Raw genomic sequence first — 11141 nt, forward strand, 5'->3', positions numbered from 1 at the left:
TATACATATGTTTTCATATGTAATTAGGATCATTGTGTGTGTCTAAGTCTTCACTTGACACCAAGCACTTTTCCGATCCTTCCGTACGATAACAGTCCGTTCAATTCCAGTCACTTACTGCAGGTGAGTTCATACCCCTTAACTAATGTTTTAAACTATTTTTAAATGTTTTATGGGGGGGGGGATACAAGTAGAATCATGCTACTTCTCATATCAATCACATGTGATTAATAAGTAGAATTACGCTAGTTATTACATCAATCACATGTGATTAATATTCAACATTCAAATGATTTGGCTACTCATTAGCCGTTTTACCAAACAGTTTCCTTCAAATGATTTTTTTTAAACATTTTATATGTTTTAAACTCCTTATTACACTGTACATCTTACTCCGTACATTACCTTTCAAACTTATTTACAACTGTATTTCAAACAAATGTTTCCTTATACTTAAACTGTTTTATCAAACATATTTACAACTGTGTTTCAAACAAATGTTTCCTTATACTTAAACTGTTTTATCAAACTAATGCCTTCAAATTGTTTTATAGATTGACATCAAGTCGATTCTTTCTTGAAATAACATTTATGATTCAAATGTATTACAAAACTTATTTATGCTTTTATATTATAAATTGCATGCCTCTATATGTATAGTTATATAAGAAATGTTTAAAAGACTTAGGAAGGCTATCTACTCTATTTCCTTTTTCTCGATTTGGATGTGGTCTGGTGGGATATCGGGTATTCGTCCGAAAGTCGTTTAAATATTAGTTATATATCATGTGTACATATATAGTCATAAAAGGTCCTTCCAGTTCAACATATGCCCTTGGGTAGCAAGGGTATACATCCATGCCCATACTTACCAGATAGATTACTAGTAAACTACCATATGGGTAGTTTAGGAAGATACTAGAACAATTACTAGAACGGGATATCATACAATGAGTTAGTTCATTCATGAGTCAATACTTTCTAGAACATTACAGTACATTACATATACAACTATACTAGGACGAGAACATATACAACTATACTAGGACGAGAACATATACAACTATACTAGAATGATTACATTAATATGCTTGCTAGGTAGAGAGCACGTACATTACAGCTAGAACAGTTCATTACATTACATATACTAGAATACGATAATTACTGTGATTTAAATCGGAGCATGACCTAAACCTCATGACTCGAGTTGTGGCCAGAGTCTCTTGAAGGGAGAGCTTGAGTTTGCGTATAGATTCTATAATGGATTGACTATCCTACACCTTGCTGCTAGCTACAGCGGGACCTGCAGGTCTGCGGGTGCCAAACGTCATACATTAATTTCGACCATGCTTATGTCGATGTAACCAGTCTATAGTATGAGTTTGTGTATAGATCTATACTGGATTGACTATCCTACACCTTACTGCTAGCTACAGTGGGATCTGCAGATCTGCGGGTGCCAAACGTCATTCCGTTATTACGACCATTCATTATGTCGTTGTTACCAGTCGATAGTATGGTACAATTTATCACATAATGCCTTAGCCAAAATCCGTTTTAAGTTAGTTAGTACGGTAGTAGTCCATTTAGAGCTATGTTTTAGTACTACATTAATTTTCCCATTACATATTTTTAGTGATAACCTCACTTAAACATTAATGTACAAACTATATTTTTGATAATGATAGTTATACTTTGGAAAATACATACTCTTACAAGAGACACACACATACAACACAGTTAGGTCTTGGTAGAAGTCACCTTCACATACTAGAAGGAATCATAGGGATTCTAGGGTTTTTCAAACACTTATAGTTCATATACACTTTCAATACTTACAAAACATAGACTTACAAATTCTTACGTACATATACTTACATACAAATTAAGACACTAATTACTTATGATCTCACCAGCTTCAAAGTTGATACTCGCTTTCAAAATTACTTGTATCCTCAGGTCATCATAGACAGGTACCGATGCAAGGAGAAAGGAAGATGGAGCTTGTTCAAGACTTATCTTTCATTTTGATTTATGCTTTAGTGTTTATCAAAATTTGACAGAATACAATTGTATAATAATTATTTTATTAATGCAATGGATGATGTTGTTGCTGGTTTACTACTTTACATTGTTGTTGATATTATACATGACGTCCTCCGCCCCAGAACATTTCCGCCGTTCTTGGTTTTGGGGTGTGACAGATTGGTATCAGAGCATTGTTTATAGTGAATTAAGTATATCAACCCATAAAAGATATACTAACTATAAATACATAAGGGATTAAAAATACTCTGACCAAGAGTTTATACTTTAAATAATAAAATATTTAAGTAAGTATACGTGATGCATTCATACTAAAATCAGTGTCACTAGGACAGTACAAAAGAATTACGATTGTTGGACAACACAAGTGGACTTAGAGACATATGGTCAAAACTGGGAAAATATAGCCTGATCGCCTATATTATCCGAGGGTTGACTAGCATGTGCCTAAGTTTAACTGTGTGGTTGCAACAATGCTAAAATCTTACCAACCCTACCACAATGAGAACAGTAGAACATAACATTAAAATTAAAATACTATAGGTGTATTTGTTGTTACTATAAGTACTTTATACTTGAGAATTAAAACGGGATCTTCATTACTAAGTTGATAGTTGCTAAGTGGATACACTAAGGCTATATGTAATTAGGATGTTATAGACTTAGAATCTGTGATAATTTTGCCTTAGCCCTATTATGTGTGAATTTGGAATTAAGGTCACTTATTCGAAAGTCTATCCTGTTTAGATTACACATAGCTGGTATGCACTTCACAAATAGCGATGTAACTAATGAAGGTTTTCTAAATAATTATCTAGATAGTTCGTCTAATAATTATTCTCTTACCCTAAATTCTCGCATAGAAAACATAACTGGACTCCATCCCCTCGACAAACCAGTATCTTCTGAATGAAGTCATAGCTGGTTGGGTTGGAGAAGAACCAGATAATGATCATCCTATCCCCTTGAATGATCACCATGACGAAGACTTTTCGTACGATACTAATTCCAAACCAGAGGTTGAGAACCTACCCCGAGCAGCTCCCTTTCAAATTCCTAACCCTCGTCCGGATTTTTCCTGGCCTGACCCCGAGTGAGTGGAATGTTTGGAAACATGGAGCCAAGGACAAGATCAGTCTATGCCATTTGATGGCGACCGAAGCTTTTACGACTTGAGCAATGGGGGCTCAGCAGATAGAGTCTTGCCAATCTTGGTCCGCAGAGTGGCCCGAAATGAGATTCAAGGCAGGACAACCCTACATCAGATTACAGAAGTAGTCGCCTATGCTAGGATGCATACCATCCACACCATTCATCTAGAAGATGCTCTCGAGAGATCAGAGAGAAACCATGACACCCTGCTGCAAGCACTGGCTGAATCACGAGCCGAAGTTATAGAGCTCCGAGTACGCCAGATGGTGTGCGAAAGACACCTACTTGACATGGAACGTCAATTGGCTGAACTGAGAATTCACCAGAGGGATGACCGTCGCCAGTAGTAGACGCTTTACTTTATGGTCCTTGTTAAAAGGAATCGTTTTCTGTCTATGCCCGATGTGGCATTTTCTATGAAATTATCCTGTACCGTAAGTACTTTAGTTAGGTCTTTATGCTGTCAGGAACTATCTTCTATGGATATGATGTAAGACCTTTACAAGGTCATTTTCCAGAATCTTTACATCATGAATATCAAAGATATTGACAGCCGGCTAACTTCTGTGTCATTCTTCATTCAAGTACTCTTATCATTCTCTCATTAGAGTCTATCTAAATCATGCTTTAGTCAAGTCATTGGACTATGGCAAGTTAGATCCGGAGACATTTCCAAGTCTCTATCAGTGGTTGAATCTTGTTATTCACCAACCCATGATACCTCAGCTCCAACAACAAACTTATTGAGACCATTCTACGAACTTACTTCCACCCGTTACTACGACTGCATCATAGGGATGTAGGTCAAACCTTCGCGAACATAATTTCATTTTGTACTAGGACTGCATCATAGGGATGTAGGTCAACCTTTCGAGAACATAGTCTTACTCCTTACTTGAACAATCTAAGTACATCTAGGTTCAACCAGAATCGCTCACAAAATCCTTATCCTTCGTGTAACAGAATCATGTCGTCATCCGGAAACAACCAACCAAGCAACAAGACCTCTACTTTTCCTATGGACGTCGCTACTTTTGAAGCCACCGTTACACCTGCCGTGATGGCTGCCGTGACCGCAGTCCTGGCAAACCGCAGCACTACCAATGCAGGCAAGGCTGAAGAAGGAGTTGACAATCCCGATCGTGTTAATGATCCGGGGAATCAACAAATAGTAACAGTCGCCACCACCCAAAACAACAACTCAGAGTTCAAGAAAAGAAAACGTCAAGCCAAAGTGGAACGCAAACGGTTTCAGAGAATTGCCAGGCAACAGCCACAAACCTTTGCCATCCCAGTACCGAGCAGACCATATAAAGGAACACTCCCGAAGTGCGACCGGTGCAATTACCACCACAAGGGAATGTGCCGAGCCTTGCAATGCGTAAATTGCAACAAGATAGGGCACATCGCTCGTTTCTGTAGAGCTACCTCCACCACTGGGGCAAGCCTAGATTGCTATAATTGTGGTGAGTTTGGGCACTATAAAAGAGATTGCCCGAAGAAGGAAATCAATGAAAGCAGCCGTGTCCCCATAACTCCTACTCGACACTTCACTTCCTCCACTGATGTGGGTACTGTCCAGATATGTCACCAATGCGGTGAGATTGGACACCTCAAGAAAGATTGCCCGATAACGCAAAATTCTGGCGCAGACGGGAAAATTCTCAGGATCACAGCTGCAGGAGAGCCTGCTCCAGAACCACGTTAAATGTAATTTAGGCGTTTCGTTGTAACAGACTTATAAACTATCTAGAACTAGTGCAACTAGAGTCTTACCTTATGCGAGATCCTGTCTGTATAGGGAGTCTCGTGCTGCGTATACTTGTCTTTTGTAGTATATCTTATTCGCAACAATAGTCTTGTGGTAAATCTTAAGTACTGTAACTCTGTTCATGGTTGCACGGTTGTGTTTTGTCTATAAACGCCTTATGATCAATTCTAATGTCTTTAAGTTTCAGTATGATTTCGACATTATCATACGAATTGATTCAATTTGATCCTCACGAAAACAGCTTTTTTTACGTACATCTCTTTCTTCTAGATCACTTTTCCAACGAAGCCATCATATCAGAACACCAAAGTACTCATGCCAGGAATACCTCTTAGTTCTTTTCTTTCCGAAGGAATCCCCGAAGTACCACTTGTGCAGTACGTCAAGTTCAATCCAAGGATTCATACGATTGATCGATCACTGAGGAATGTATACATAAGAGTGTTATATAATCAAGGTTCTATAGGTTTAGAATTGATGATTTCACCTTAACTCTTTTCCTCATTGGGATGTGAGGGTAAGGAAGAATCAGTTATTCGACTACCTTTTCAACCTTAATTATATACGACTCGTATACACGAGACTGTGATCATGAAGCCCGGTATGAATTCTAAAATGAACTTCAGGACGGAGAACTGCTTAAACCTATGAGTAATCGCATCGTCATGTGAACAAACTTAGAACCCAGTACGACTCCCGTAAATAGATCGCCCTATAGTTTAAACACCCACGGAGATACAGAACAGTGCAAACAACTAAGCGAACTACACAGAAATAGAATTAGAAGACTAGGTTTCTCACCTTAGAGAACCCCGGTCATATTCTTCCAGAGATCGACGGATCACATTGTATGTACCTCGGTTATTGAGGACTCCGTCAAGATTTTCATAGAAATCATTATCTCTGCCTCGCATAGATGAAATGGTTGAGCAAACACAAGGAAAGAATTACTTCTAGGAATGGACCAGAGACGCCGACAATCTTTCGCCAAATTCTAGGTCTTACCGACCTACCGCCTTAGTTCATTCAGAACTCCTCGCAAGCTACAGAAACTCGTACGACTTTGACCCAGCAAGGGGTGGCCTTTGACTGGGAGGTTACGCAAGAAAAGGAACCTTTGAGATTCCAAGAGAGTGATCAAGTTCTTTAGGATAACTCACTCTGGGAATGGCTTAATACGCTTCGTAAAGCGTGGAAAGCTAAATCCAAGATAAGCAGGACCTCCGAGATTCTTATCAGAATTGGTCCTGTGCCTCGCACAAACTAGACCTACTCCGCGAACTTAGTAACATACTTTCTACTCTTCGCATCTCGATCGTGAAACCATACCTTTCCGTTAGGACTCTTGCAAGTCCACTCGTCGAGATCCTCGCCTTCGTATTAGAACCATAGTGACCCTCGACCGAGAGGTCAAGCGGACGAAGCAACGCCGTCGTCAATTAGTGAAGGTTCGTTGGAATGCCAACCGAGAGCCCGATTTCACTTAAGTGCGCTAGAACCAATCGATTAGGAAGTTTCCTCCTCACGACTCGATCATTCGTGCATACTTCCTTGCCTAAATTCTAATTTCGGGACGAAATTCCCTTTAACAGGGGGATGATGTGATAACTCGAAATTTCCATTCTGAATAAACCATATCAAGCCAATAGATGTAGATCAGTTACAGTGAAAATTTAGACTCCGAGTGTAAGTTAGGCAGTTTTCAGGATTTACACTTAAGGAGATATTAGGAGAGTTGTTGCACTAGGGTTTTGTGCAACACTGTTATTCCATTACTCTAGGACATTAGAGTTCATTCCGAGAATAGAAATATTTTTCTGCCAAAAATCCCAGGACTATAAATAGAATTCTGAACCAAATTGGTTCATTAGTTGAATTCCAATTAGAGAAAAGCCAGATTCTCTCTCACGGATCTTCGGGTTTTTATCCCAGATTGTGAGTATGCTTCTCTAGTTGTTTTATACTACTTGTTATAAGCTTAATAACATAGATTACTTGCCAAATAAGTGAGATCTGGGAGTTTACCTCCCAAGAACGTTCTTGGGGAGTAAACTCCATTTTAAGGTCCTTAAGGGTTCAAATGACCCTCAAAGCTTTAGAACTCGAACTAGAAGCCTCAAATTCATGCCTTGTACCCCAAAACAATTAGAATCCATGACAAGAAGGGAGTTTACGGCCAAGGAGCTTCTTAGGCCGTAAACTCCAAGTTTTAAGTGCCAAAATGCTTTGAAACTTTCCCTAAGGCTTAGACTTGATCTTAGACATGTACCCTAAAGTGTTATAGCCTAGCAAACATAAGGAAATCACAAAGAAAAAGGAGTTTATGGCCAAGACAACCTCTTGGGCCGTAAACACCTAAAAAGGGGTCAAATGACACCCTAAATCTTTCCTTAAGCCAAGAGACTATTTGGGCAAGTTCCTAGATGAGTTTTGGACTAGTTAAAATACTTAGAACACCAGTAGTGAGGGAGTTTACGGCCCAAAAGGTTCCATGGCCGTAAACTCCATAAAATGGTACCAATTGGTGCCATAAACCCTCCTAAAGACCAGTACAAAAGCCTAGAATTGTTCCTAGTTATTATAGAGACTTGAAAGCACCATAATCACCCTCCCACGGGAGTTTACGGCCGTAAACTCCAAGGGAATATGGTCTATGGGCCGTAAACTCCCCAAAGGAGTTAATATGGTACCCTAAACACTTGTATAGCCTTGAAACAATTCCCACTAGAGTTGTAGTAATTCTAAGCACCATTTCAAGCCTTGGTTGAGAGTTTACGGCCAGGAGCTTACTCCCCTGGGCCGTAAACTCCAATGAATATGGTCATTAGACCTTAAACTCCCATTAGGGGCATTGCACTCCTTTGTTGCAACCCATTAGCCTCCTAGCACTTGACCAAAAGTGTTTTCCTCGCGCTTAAATGTTATTACTTGTATAATTAGTGTTTTAATCACTAATTATTTATATACATATGTTTTCATATGTAATTAGGATCATTGTGTGTGTCTAAGTCTTCACTTGACACCAAGCACTTGTCCGATCCTTCCGTACGATAACAGTCCGTTCAATTCCAGTCACTTACTGCAGGTGAGTTCATACCCCTTAACTAATGTTTTAAACTATTTTTAAATGTTTTATGGGGGGGGGGGGATACAAGTAGAATCATGCTACTTCTCATATCAATAACATGTGATTAATAAGTAGAATTACGCTAGTTATTACATCAATCACATGTGATTAATATTCAGCATTCAAATGATTTGGCTACTCATTAGCCGTTTTACCAAACAGTTTCCTTCAAATGATTTTTTTAAACATTTTATATGTTTTAAACTCCTTATTACACTGTACATCTTACTCCGTACATTACCTTTCAAACTTATTTACAACTGTGTTTCAAACAAATGTTTCCTTATACTTAAACTGTTTTATCAAACATATTTACAACTGTGTTTCAAACAAATGTTTCCTTATACTTAAACTGTTTTATCAAACTTATGCCTTCAAATTGTTTTACAGATTGACATCAAGTCGATTCTTTCTTGAAATAACATTTATGATTCAAATGTCTTACAAAACTTATTTATGCTTTTATATTATAAATTGCATGCCTCTATATGTATAGTTATATAAGAAATGTTTAAAAGACTTAGGAAGGCTATCCACCCTATTTCCTTTTTCTCGATTTGGATGTGGTCTGGTGGGATATCGGGTATTCGTCCGAAAGTCGTTTAAATATTAGTTATATATCATGTGTACATATATAGTCATAAAAGGTCCTTCGAGTTCAACATATGCCCTTAGGTAGCAATGGTATACATCCATGCCCATACTTACCAGATAGATTACTAGTAAACTACCATATGGGTAGTTTAGGAAGATACTAGAACAATTACTAGAACGGGATATCATACAATGAGTTAGTTCATTCATGAGTCAATACTTTCTAGAACATTACAGTACATTACATATACAACTATACTAGGAAGAGAACATATACAACTATACTAGAATGATTACATTACTATGCTTGCTAGGTAGAGAGCACGTACATTACAGCTAGAACAGTTCATTACATTACATATACTAGAATACGATAATTACTGTGATTTAAATCGGAGCATGACCTAAACCTCATGACTCGAGTTGTGGCCATAGTCTCTTGAAGGGAGAGCGTGAGTTTGCGTATAGATTCTATAATGGATTGACTATCCTACACCTTGCTGCTAGCTACAGCGGGACCTGCAGGTCTACGGGTGCCAAACGTCATACATTAATTTCGACCATTCTTATGTCGATGTAACCAGTCTATAGTATGAGTTTGTGTATAGATCTATACTGGATTGACTATCCTACACCTTACTGCTAGCTACAGTGGGATCTGCAGATCTGCGGGTGCCAAACGTCATTCCGTTATTACGACCATTAATTATGTCGTTGTTACCAGTCGATAGTATGGTACAATTTATCACATAATGCCTTAGCCAAAATCCGTTTTAAGTTAGTTAGTACGGTAGTAGTCCATTTAGAGCTACGTTTTAGTACTACATTAATTTTCCCATTACATATTTTTAGTGATAACCTCACTTAAACATTAATGTACAAACTATATTTTTGATAATGATAGTTATACTTTGGAAAATACATACTCTTACAAGAGACACACACATACAGCACAGTTAGGTCTTGGTAGAAGACACCTTGACATACTAGAAGGAATCATAGGGATTCTAGGGTTTTTCAAAAACTTATAGTTCATATACACTTTCAATACTTACAAAACATAGACTTACAAATTCTTACGTACATATACTTACATACAAATTAAGACACTAAATACTTATGATCTCACCAGCTTCAAAGTTGATACTCGCTTTCAAAATTACTTGTATCCTCAGGTCATCATAGACAGGTACCGATGCAAGGAGAAAGGAAGATGGAGCTTGTTCAAGACTTATCTTTCATTTTGATTTATGCTTTAGTGTTTATCAAAATTTGACAGAATACAATTGTATAAGAATTATTTTATTAATGCAATGGATGATGTTGTTGCTTGTTTACTACTTTACATTGTTGTTGATATTATACATGACGTCCTCCGCCCCAGAACGTTTCCGCCGTTCTTGGTTTTGGGGTGTGACAATTGATTCTTCCAATGGTTTGGATAAAGCATGCTTATGGCATTGTCGTCTTGGACATGTCAACAAGAAACACATAGCCCAACTCCAAAAGGATGGAGTGTTGGAGTCATTCGACCTTAAGGGTGATGACGTGTGCGAGTCTTGTTTGCTTAGAAAGATGACCAAGTCACCCTTCACTGGAACTGGTGAAAGGGGTGAGGGTTTATTGGATCTCATACACACCGATGTGTGTGGGCCCTTTAGATCCACCACAAGGGATGCAAGCCGCTTCTATGTGATTTTCACCGATGATTATAGCAGATATGGGTATATCTACTTAATCAAGCACAAGTCAGAAACCTTTGAAAAGTTCAAAGAGTTTAAACAAGAAGCAGAGAATCAGTTGGGCAGGAAAATCACGATGCTTTGATCCAATCGAGGAGGAGAGTACCTAAGTCTTGAATTCCACGACTACCTCAAGGAATGCGAAATCGTTTTGCAATTGACGCAACCTGGGAAACCGCATTTGAATGGTGTAGCTGAGAGGCGTAATCGAACCTTGATAGACATGGTTTGTTCCATGCTGAGTCATGCTTCGCTACCTATCTCATTCTGGGGGTATTCCTTAGAGACTGCCGCTCATATCCTTAACTTAGTCCCTACAAAGAAGGTTGCCAAAACACCTCACGATATGTGGACAGGGAAAGCTCCAACATTGGCACATATCAAGATTTGGGGTTGCAAGGCTTTCGTAAGACGAGAAATTAACGACAAGCTCGAACCTCGTAGTGAGCGATGTATTTTCATCAGCTACCCGCAGAAGTCCTTTGGATATCTCTTCTACAGACCGAGTGACAATGTTGTCTTTGTTGCGAGGAGAGGGGTTTTCCGAGAGCGAGAACTCATAAGCCAAGGGGACAGTGGGAGGAAAATCGATCTTGAAGAAATTCAAGAGTCGAGCGATGAAGGAACATATAACACTGATGCTCATCCCGAGGAGGAAACTACGGTTGAACCGATTGACAAATCCTTACCTCTTAGATGTTCCAGTAGA

Source organism: Lactuca serriola, chromosome 4 (assembly GCF_051521515.1).
Source record: "Lactuca serriola cultivar US96UC23 chromosome 4, Lser_US96UC23_V15, whole genome shotgun sequence".
Classification (NCBI taxonomy): domain Eukaryota; kingdom Viridiplantae; phylum Streptophyta; class Magnoliopsida; order Asterales; family Asteraceae; genus Lactuca; species Lactuca serriola.